We start from the raw sequence: 9,850 nt of genomic DNA on the forward strand, positions 1-9,850 counted from the left end.
CAAATACCTAAGGATATCATAAATGAATATAGTGCTGTGCAGGGGGACTTCTGGTGGGGTTTTGAAGACAAAAGGGGTACTTATATTACTTCATGGAAGGACTTGAACTTGCATAAGGATGTTGGAGGACAAGGTTTCAAGGATTTGACTATCTTGAATAAAGATCTTCTCATAAGAGCTACTTGGAGGATTTGTAAAAATTCAGATGAAGTGTGGGTTAAATGTACGGCAGCAAAATACTTCTGTTGTACTAGTATGTTACATGTTACAATAAAGAAGGAATTTTCTTGGTCTTGGAAAGGTTTACAAAAAAATATGGATTTCATTAAGCAACACAGTTGCTGGAGTGTTGGTGATGGTTCTCATATAAAGATTTGGTTGGATGTTTGGATTATAGGTATGTATGTACCACCAATTCCAAGACATGAAGCTGAAGACAGTGAAAATTTTGTCTTGGTCAGTGCTCTTTTTTCTTTCAGATACCGGGGAATGGAATGTTGATCTGGTAAATCACCTCTTTGATCAACACACTGCAGATTTGATTCTAAAACTGAGAGTATCAACTTATACAATTGATAAGTTGATCAAGAAACTAAACAAGAATGGAAATTTTACTCTCAAATCTGCTTAAAAAAAGTTTTTGAAGACATTTTAGGCTCGAGGCAGTTCTCAATCTTCATACAAGGAACCAATATTAAATGGAAAGAATTCTGGAGAATCAACACTTGGCCAAGAGTTAAACACTTCTTCTGGAAATGTTTAAATGATATCTTACCAACTAGAGTCAGATTACAAATACAATGTGGGTATATCAATAAGATTTGTGCACTGTGTATTCAACATGAAGAAAGTACAATGCATATTTTATTTCAGTGTGCTTTTTCAAGGGCAATATGGATGGAAGTATCAGGAGGTATTCAAGCTCTAACAGGAAGATTTAGTAACATTGCTGAGGTGCTGGAAGATTGGATTACACTTTCACCTCAACAACAAGGTCAAAACAATTGGCTCAATCTGGGCATGGTTGTAGCATGGAGCATATGGAATGAAAGATGTGAGGTTATCTTTCAAAATAAGAAGGCTAACCCCAAAGGCACAGCTAGGACAGCTCTTAGCTTTGCGTGTTACTTATCCTCACTCTCTGACAAAGCAAACGGTTGCAGTTATCCCACTTCAGTTCTCTCATCTTCAACTGCAATATGGAAACCTTATGATAGTCCATATCTAACTGTTAATTGTGATGCCTGTTATGATGAAAATACTGGACTAATAGGTATTGGTGTGATTTTACGTGATTTTGCAGGCAACTGGAAAGGATGCCCCGCAAAACATTATGCAGGAGTAGCAGACTCGGAAAGAGCAGAATGCTTAGCTATCCATGAAGTTGTGGTTTGGTGCATGGAACTGCAAATCTCACACGCAATGTTTGAGACAGACTTGAAGAATATTGAAAGCTTCATCAACATTGCATCACCTGTCATAGCTTGGGAAAACGAATGCATTCTGCATGATGTTATTCATGTTATGAAATAATTTCCAAACTGGAAGTGTCGTTTTACTCCTAGAAATTGTAATAAACCTGCCGATGAACCGGCAAAGTTCAGCAGGAAGTCTAGTGTAACTCATGCCTGACTTGATAGCCCCCTGGAGTAGTTGAAAGTTTGCTTTTGTCGGACCGTATTTCGTTCCAAAATTAAAAAAAAAAAACGGACAAAATGAGGTCATTTATTGTGAGGTTTAGAGATAGAATTAACTCAAATTCAAAAATCACTACTTGTCTCCCTCATTTTCTAAGAGCCAAATTCCCCTTAAATTCAATTGATTTTACCCTATTATTTTGTTGTCTCTACAACCAAACACAGTCGAAGGGTGTTTCTTCTGCTTGTTCTATTTTGGTCTTACAGAAACTTTTTAACCTAACTCAGTGGTATGTATTTCAATTCTTTTTCTTTAGTATTCCGTGTTTGACTTGAGTTTTTATCTCTCTGAAATCGGTTTAATGTGCTGAAATATGTCGAATTTAGTGTTTTGTTATGATAAATTTTCTCAGCATCATCTCAAACCGTGATTGTTTAGATAAACTAATGCTAGAGAAAGATGTCGAAGCTGTAATTCTTCATCATATTTTGAAAATGAGGTTTCAGCGTGATGTTTATGGTGTTTAATATTTCGATTAGATGAGTTGAATACTGATGCACTGCGATTAGATGTGATGTGCACTATAAAGAAGTTGTCATTTCATTTCTTGGTTTTATTTGCTTGTTTGCTTGTCTTGGTAATTTCTGGGTGATTCTGAAAGTTTTGCTTTCAAATTGGTGATGTTGATTGGGTTGTGTTCAAAATGGGACTTATGTGTTTATAATTCGTAATTGAGGTATTCAATTTTTTTGATGCAATGACCAGCTGAAGCTGTTTTTTCTTTTTACCTCTACTAATTTGCTACATTGCAGTTAGGCTTTCATCTTTTGTTATATCATTGAGGAGCATCCAGATTTAAATCACTTGTTGTATAAGCAAAAATTTACGTTTTAGGACTATTACCCATTGCATAGCTAAATTAGGCCTAATGTGAAAGAAAAGTTTAGAATATGGATGCTTTAGAAGTTAAGACTGTGAAAGGAGGAGTATTTTCATGATAAAAAACTGATTCTTTTTCTTTGAAAGAGAGGTTTTAAAATTGATAATGAAGTGCCGAAGAGGCACATCAAGATACAACAAAAGACTTCGCTTAACTTTCTGAGGTTACAACCAAAAACCATAGAAAAGAGAAGCAAAGAAAAACCTTCCGAAACAAAAATCCAACTGAAAATTTTGAATTTACATGTTAAATTTTATTGCTTCCACTTGTAAACTAAGTCCTCAAGAAAGAGCCCCTTAAAGATCGTAAGGTCCAACTTATTGTTCTACTAGTTATTACTCCTAACATGCTATAACTTGTCATTTCCTTCAGAGTGTTTTAGTCTACTAAATTAATATGGATCCAGAGGCTTCTAGGAATGCTCGAGAATTATTGGAACTAGCTTTTCAAATGTCAAACATTCTAGAAACAGGATTGGTTGCTTCCACTTGAAAACTAAGTCCTCAAGAAAGAGCCATTTAAAGATGGTAAGTTGAGTTCCTACTGATTGTTCTGCTAGTTATTACTCCTAACATGCTACAATTTGTCATTTCCTTCAGAGTGTTTTAGTCTACCACGTTAATATGGATCCAGAGGCTTCTAGGAATGCTCGACAATCCTTGGAACTAGCTTTTCAAATGTCAAACATTCTAGAAACAGGATTGGATCGCCACACACTTTCAGTCCTCGTTGCTCTTTGTGAAAAGGGCTTGAATCCCGAGTCACTTGCTGCACTTGTCAAGGAGCTCAGAAGGGAACCACAAACTAACTCTACTACAACATCTGCGGCTCCTACTTTTCCCTGATCAGGTCTACCTTTCTAAACCCTCTCTTGATTCCTGGTTTGATATTTCCTGTGAACGAATGTTAAAAGTAATACTGAAGGAAGATTATCGAAAAAATTTCATTGTCGCATACATTGTTCAATTTTGGGTTATTTTGAAGTTCCCATTGTCACTACCATGCTAATACAGTATCATAACTTTAAATATCTGTCAATTGGTATTTGCAGTCGTTTCTATTATTCGAGTATTATTGGGCAGTTTATCCGTATTTCCACCGGATTCGATTTTTATTCTGCCTAATATATACACGTTCAAATCTGTTTGAAGTGTGTGGGCTTCCAACTCAAAACCAATTGGCTATGAGTGGAGTGGCTCCACACCTTATATATTAAGAAAATGTCCCCCTAAGACAACAGACAACAACAACAATAAAAGGTTGTAAAGGGGCTTGTGTTTTTATAATCCTAGTCGAGGTATTCAGTTACATATCTGCAATGACCATCTGAAGCTCTTTTCAGAGAAGGAAAGCTGGTGACAGATTTTCCTTAAGCTGTCTTCTTTCTTTCTCCCTATACTAATTTTCTGCATCCCAGTTAGGCTTTCATTTGTTTATGTCATCGACATCAAGTCCATCCAGATTTAGTCACCTGTTTTATGAGTAAATTTCGACTTTATAGTACTAGTACCCACTGCATAGCAAATAGGCCAAATTTGAAAGAGAAGTTTAGATTAAGGATGTTTTCAGAAGTTAAGACTGTTGAAAGGAGGAGTATCTTCATGATAGAAAACTGATTCTTATACATGATCGAGTCATCATGGTCTACTAATGAATTTGCATATCTTGAAAAGAGCTGATTTTCCTAATTGTGTTTACTGTTAAATATAGGTTTTGACTGTCCTGTTTTTTGTATCTTTTTGGGAATTTTGTTCTAGGTGATTGTGAGCCAAGTCAAAAAGCTGTCATATTGGAATAGTCTATTTGCGTTCAGCCTCGTGATAATTTATCACTGGAGATAAGATTTCGTAGAATTTCATTGTATTTTAGAAGTAGGTCATTGATATCGTTAGTAGCTTATGAATTCTATTATGTGATGTGAATCTGGTATGCTTAAAGTTAGTCTTGTTTATATGAACTAGATTTTGTGCCCGTGCTACGCACCGGGCGGACTCGAAACTATCCATTGTTCTTTTTTTAACCATATTTTCGGTTTGCCGTGATTTGGCTTCCCCTCGTGCATTTTTTATTTGGTGTCGCTGGGCTTCGCACGCCCCATCACAATGGTGTGTATCGGCTTCGCCCCATCATTTAGGATTTTTATTTGGTGGGTGAGGCGAAGATTTTTATTTAGTGTCGCCTCGCCCCCATCATTTAGGATTTTTATTTGGTGTGGCTCGACTTCGCCTCGCCCCATCATTTAGGATTTTTATTTGGTGTGGCTCAGCTTCGCCTTGCCCCATCATTAGGATTTTTATTTGGTGTGGTTTGGTTTCGCCTCCCCCATCCCAATGCATGCTTAAATTTTTTTTGATTATATCCAAAGATAACATTGCCGGATGGAGGAAAACTGCACCCACACTGGTAATTCTTTTTTGGCCCAAAACAAAACATTACCCATATGCAAGAAGTCTAACAAAAAAAACTTGGTAATTTTTTTATTTTTTATTTTCCTGTTTGAGGGACAAAGAACCTATAATAGCTGCTCAAGAAATACAGTTGTTTATACATCAAAAATACAATATAGAAATCAGACCAAATTTAGTGGATACAAAAGAATCCCACTAAACCTACATGTAGGGAAATACAGTTTTCTGAACCTTCTTACGGAATTAACTATTTTTCCATTCTCCATCTGGTATTTTCTAAAATGTTCGAAAGGGAACACACCAAGATTCGAATGTGACCATATATTTACATTAGTGCATACAATTCTCAGTTTTTGATATTGATTGTTGACCGAGAATACTACATGACAAAATTAAAAACATAACACCTAAAATCACACCCACCATTTGTAATGCCACTCATTGCGCCTGCAACCATTTCCTGCATGACCCAAATCTCATCCCCTCCTCAAAAAGCAAGCTTTAAGTGGAATCTGCAAGATTCACCACCAATAAACATCTTAAAAAAATACATCAACCCTTACTTCATATGGTTTCTTTTTCGTTCCATATAATATCTCTTAACACAGCAAAATTAGCTCAATATTGTCAACTGTTGCAAAAAGGTTAGAGGTAATTAAACATCATTCAAATAAACAAAGATGGAACTCAAATCATTCTTAACAAAAGTATAAGCATCGCTACGTGATAGGCAAAGGAAATTGAAGTAGTCAATAAACACCATTCTTATCACACTTGATGAATATAGTGATAACTCAAGTACCACATGATAAGCTAAGAGTTTCAATCTCATATCCAAGTTAATTCTAGCAAAATGCAGTAAGAGTAAATATAAAAGAGCAACACAATGGAGATAATACTTACAGTTTATTGCTCAAACTTGCACATGGTGTTCCACTTAAAAAGCACACGGTGGGCATTCTTCGCAGGACGAAAACGTGGTTTTCCGGCCAACAGTGTGAAACGCTCAAGGAAAATGGATTAATCAACAAAAGCCACATTGAATAGAAGTGGACCGGCGTTAATACCCCGGAAAATCCACTATCTATCATTTAAGTGAGAAAGAACTTGGAGTATTCAACTGGGTTAACTCTCCTGAAAAATCTTTCAGTATTGTTGTTGTGTATCTTGTTCATTATGACCTAAGATTGAAAAGGAGAAATAAAGTATGAGAAAAAGTTGCATAAAATGCATTAGCTATGAAGACACTAAAGGTTTGTATAGCAATTGAATTTCAGATTTAACGCTGGACCACAGAAAAATTAATTGGATATAGAGCTCTAAGAAAGGTGGCTACAACAAACCATTGGTAACTGATCACAATTTGTATGCATACATGGAAGTTGACTTACTAAGTTGGAAATGAGTAAAAAAGTTAATATTTTGACAGTCATTACTTAATTAAACTATTAAGCACAATTCTTTAGCCATCTTACCGTCTTTCCTAATCATCCCCATACAGTAAATTTATACTACATATAATCACCACATCTATAGACTAAGGTTTAGTCTCAGACATTTCAATGTGTATCTGCACTTGTCCATTCAGACAAATAGCCATATGAGAAACCAATATGGAAAGTTGAGAATGGACTAAACAAAAAGCATATTACATACCTTAATTGCTTTTCCCATAAAGAAGCCTGGAGAGACTTTGGATGCACCACAAAATCTCTGTTCTCGCTAAAGTAGAATAGCATCACATCCTAATGAGTGAGAGAGTGAGGAAGGAATTTCAGCAAACGGACAGCAAACCTATGTCTTTGTTCGTCCATAGGTGTAATGCTAATCAGTCTTAATGCCTATACATCACTAAGAAGGTGTCCAAAAAAAATTTACAATCCTGGTTGCAAATGATAATGAGCTTCCAAAAAGGTTAATATATTGTGCATAGCAATTTATAATGATAACGATATATCCACAACGCATTAGCGCGTCCTTGATGAACTCTCCTAAAGGAATATCCGCAAGCTCACGTTCTAGATTTGTTAATTGGTAATTGACTGTATTCCTTTTTGAACTCATGCTCACATTAGAAACACAATTTTATATACTTACCTTACACATAGAAGAGAGACACGATTGCCGGAATCACGGCCATTTGCGATATGTGCAATTTGTTCCAAATCCCGTCATTATAAAGGATATCCCACTGTAAAATTACCAATAAGCATATCTTTTATATTTGAAACTTAAGAAACTTAATTTTCTACATTGCAGTTTAGTGGTTATAAAGATTTAACCATTTTTGCAAATGTTTGCTCGTATATACCTCATGAACTGGACATTGCTTTTATATGAACGAATAAGTCACATGCTTCATTTTTGTAATTTCATTAAGCCACTTCTTAAAATTAATGTATGATTTAAACAGTATAATGCAGGATTAGCCTTGTAAATTGTTGTTTCTTAAATGCACTGAGGAAGACAAAGTGGAAAATAAGAATAAACGTAGAGTTCTAATTGTTCTAGTTGTATCTGCATATTCAAAATAGAGTTTAACCATTTATTGGTGCACTGTCTATAAACTGCTCATGAATCCTGATCACCAAATCAATTGTTACTTTAATTAGCTATAGTCTATCTCTTATAAGGACAATCAACAATTCCATTAGAGATAATACATCAGATTGTTGACATGAAGATTGTAATCAGTTAATCTAGTTCTCAGTACCATATTTATTAGCATGATTCAAATACCAATTAACTTGGATAATTCAGATATCAATAGAAACATGATAAAAAAATATGCTCAATTCTTATCAAAATTAAGATTATGTCCTCAGTATTTCGGCACTAATGAAGATATTGTATTGATCTAAAAAGTGATTAAAACTTACAAAATATTTCAGAAATCTAAAAACATTGATACAAACAAAGAATAAAAAAAAAAAATCTAGGGTTACCTTCTTCTTCTTCTTCGGTATATCACAGTATTTACTGATGAATCGTAGATGGTTTAGATGGATTTGAGCAAAGATGGATTAATGAGTGGAATCAGAGATAAGAAAGTCTATGAAGATGATGTCACTGCCATGGATTATTGAGTGGAATCAGAGAAGATTGAGAATGAATCTAAGAGTTCATGCGTCTGTAAGACATGGGTTTAGTTTGAATTCAAGATTGCAGTTAAGTTTTGAGAAGTAATTGATGAACAGGGAAGAAGGAATTTCTAGGGTTCGTTGTTGTTATTGATAAATGGGACAAATGAAGGCTCGGTTCCTTTTACCTTTAGGTTTTATTAGTTAGGTATAGAGTTTGAGGGAAGTATTGTTCACACCAACGGCGTAACTTGAAGTCCAGTTAAGTATTTGGTGTAAACGCAGTGTAATAAATTATTTAGGCGTAAACTTTGACAAAAGTATTGTCTACCCGCCTTTATTTTAATAGTGTTACTAACAACCAGTTAGATATTTGGTGTAAACAGGGTGTTACTGAATTTTTAATGTCCCAACCAATAGAATTCCGCCACTTGTCATCATCAGGAATGCTCTTACTCAAAGTTTTTATCTAATTTAATTTGAGGAGGGTGTCACACTCACCCGCCACTTGCCATCACTAGGATTGTTCTTCCTCAAAGCTTTTATCTAATTTAATTTGAGGAGGGTGTCACACTCACCGTGCGACGTGTGAGCTTATATGACTTAGCATTTTAAAGGAGAAGAGATTACTCGCTTGCTTGTAAATTGAGTAGATGCCGAAAGTTCAGGAATCAATGATATTGCCTCAATATTGGCTAAATCTTGTCAACTATACGTTCATTCAAATCATTGAAGAATGGAAATTCCACGGAGTTGTAGTCATAATCTAGGTTTCTTTGATCGGTTCATTAGTTCTACTGTTTGTTGCTTGTCAGGAAAACAAAGAACCTCTCAGTAAAGGCTTGATTATAGCTCTCCAGCAACAAGTGCGCTTTCCATATAGCCATTAAACTAATTCCCATGAAGACTCAGCAAGATGAAGCTCTAGGTGGTTGGTTTCAGCTCCCGCATATTCATAAATTGAGAAGTTAATAATCTTAAACTTGCAGTTGCATGGTAAAAAAAAAAAAGATAAAAAAAAAAACAGGTATGAAATGAAGCCATTAGGTTCCGCAACCAAAGCACATAACTCCAACTATGTTTTCTTTACATATTCACAAAGCAGAGAAGTCCCGTTATCTCCAATAAAGTATACATAGTTGTTGCAGAACTTGGGAGCACTAACGCACCGAAAATCTCTTCTTTTAACATCTATAAAAAATACAATATATGTTTAGTAGTTTCCATTTTGACACGACCGAATCATAAGCCAACACAAAGCCAATCATCAAGTAGTCTGATGGTTGGCATGCTCTCTCTCACTGCGAAGGTAGGGGTTCGAACTCTGTAATTGCTGAAATCCACTCAAATTTAAGAAATTTGGATATAGTTTAGGAACCACTAATCTAGGACATCACAAAAAAAAAAAAAAAACCAACACAAAGATACAATAGTCATCTTCTGTAAACACTTGTAGACTTGTGAGCATTTCGTATTGCGGAGTAATCGGGTGTATGAGATGATAATACCAGAGATACAAGTAATAAACCATTTAGGATGTAGTGTATATTAGAAAGTGCATTCAGATTCCTCCAGCATCCCACTAATGTTTAGACAGCAACATGAATAGAAGTTGATTTCCTTTACGAAAAAGGTTTATAATTGATATGAAGGGCGAAATACTAGTGCCAAGAGTATAACAATGACTTCTTTATCGAGTTTTTATATAATCCTACAATGAGAAATTTTGTATGATCATTAAATACATACAGTGTGATAATTGCCTGGGGTGTGACCCCAAAGTT

The 9,850-nt window shown here is 35.3% G+C and overlaps 2 long non-coding RNA genes across 3 annotated transcripts; one reads left to right on the top strand and one right to left on the bottom strand.

Moving 5' to 3' along the window:
- The first annotated feature begins 1,716 nt into the window (after positions 1 to 1,716).
- Positions 1,717 to 4,601, top strand: LOC113362200. The gene is made up of 3 exons (XR_003365616.1): positions 1,717 to 1,927; positions 3,178 to 3,427; positions 4,336 to 4,601. It is a non-coding gene; the product is annotated as an uncharacterized LOC113362200 (long non-coding RNA).
- Positions 4,602 to 5,100: 499 nt separating this feature from the next.
- On the bottom strand, positions 5,101 to 8,233 carry LOC113358839. 2 transcript variants are annotated; one of them, XR_003364762.1, is made up of 5 exons: positions 7,932 to 8,233; positions 7,084 to 7,177; positions 6,643 to 6,731; positions 5,890 to 6,167; positions 5,101 to 5,498 (listed from the first exon to the last, which is right to left on the bottom strand). It is a non-coding gene; the product is annotated as an uncharacterized LOC113358839 (long non-coding RNA). The 2 variants fall into 2 exon arrangements; XR_003364763.1 differs by having other exon boundaries at positions 6,643 to 6,868.
- Positions 8,234 to 9,850: the final 1,617 nt, after the last annotated feature.

The sequence above is a fragment of the Papaver somniferum genome, chromosome 3 (genome assembly GCF_003573695.1).
Source record: "Papaver somniferum cultivar HN1 chromosome 3, ASM357369v1, whole genome shotgun sequence".
NCBI classification, from domain to species: domain Eukaryota; kingdom Viridiplantae; phylum Streptophyta; class Magnoliopsida; order Ranunculales; family Papaveraceae; genus Papaver; species Papaver somniferum.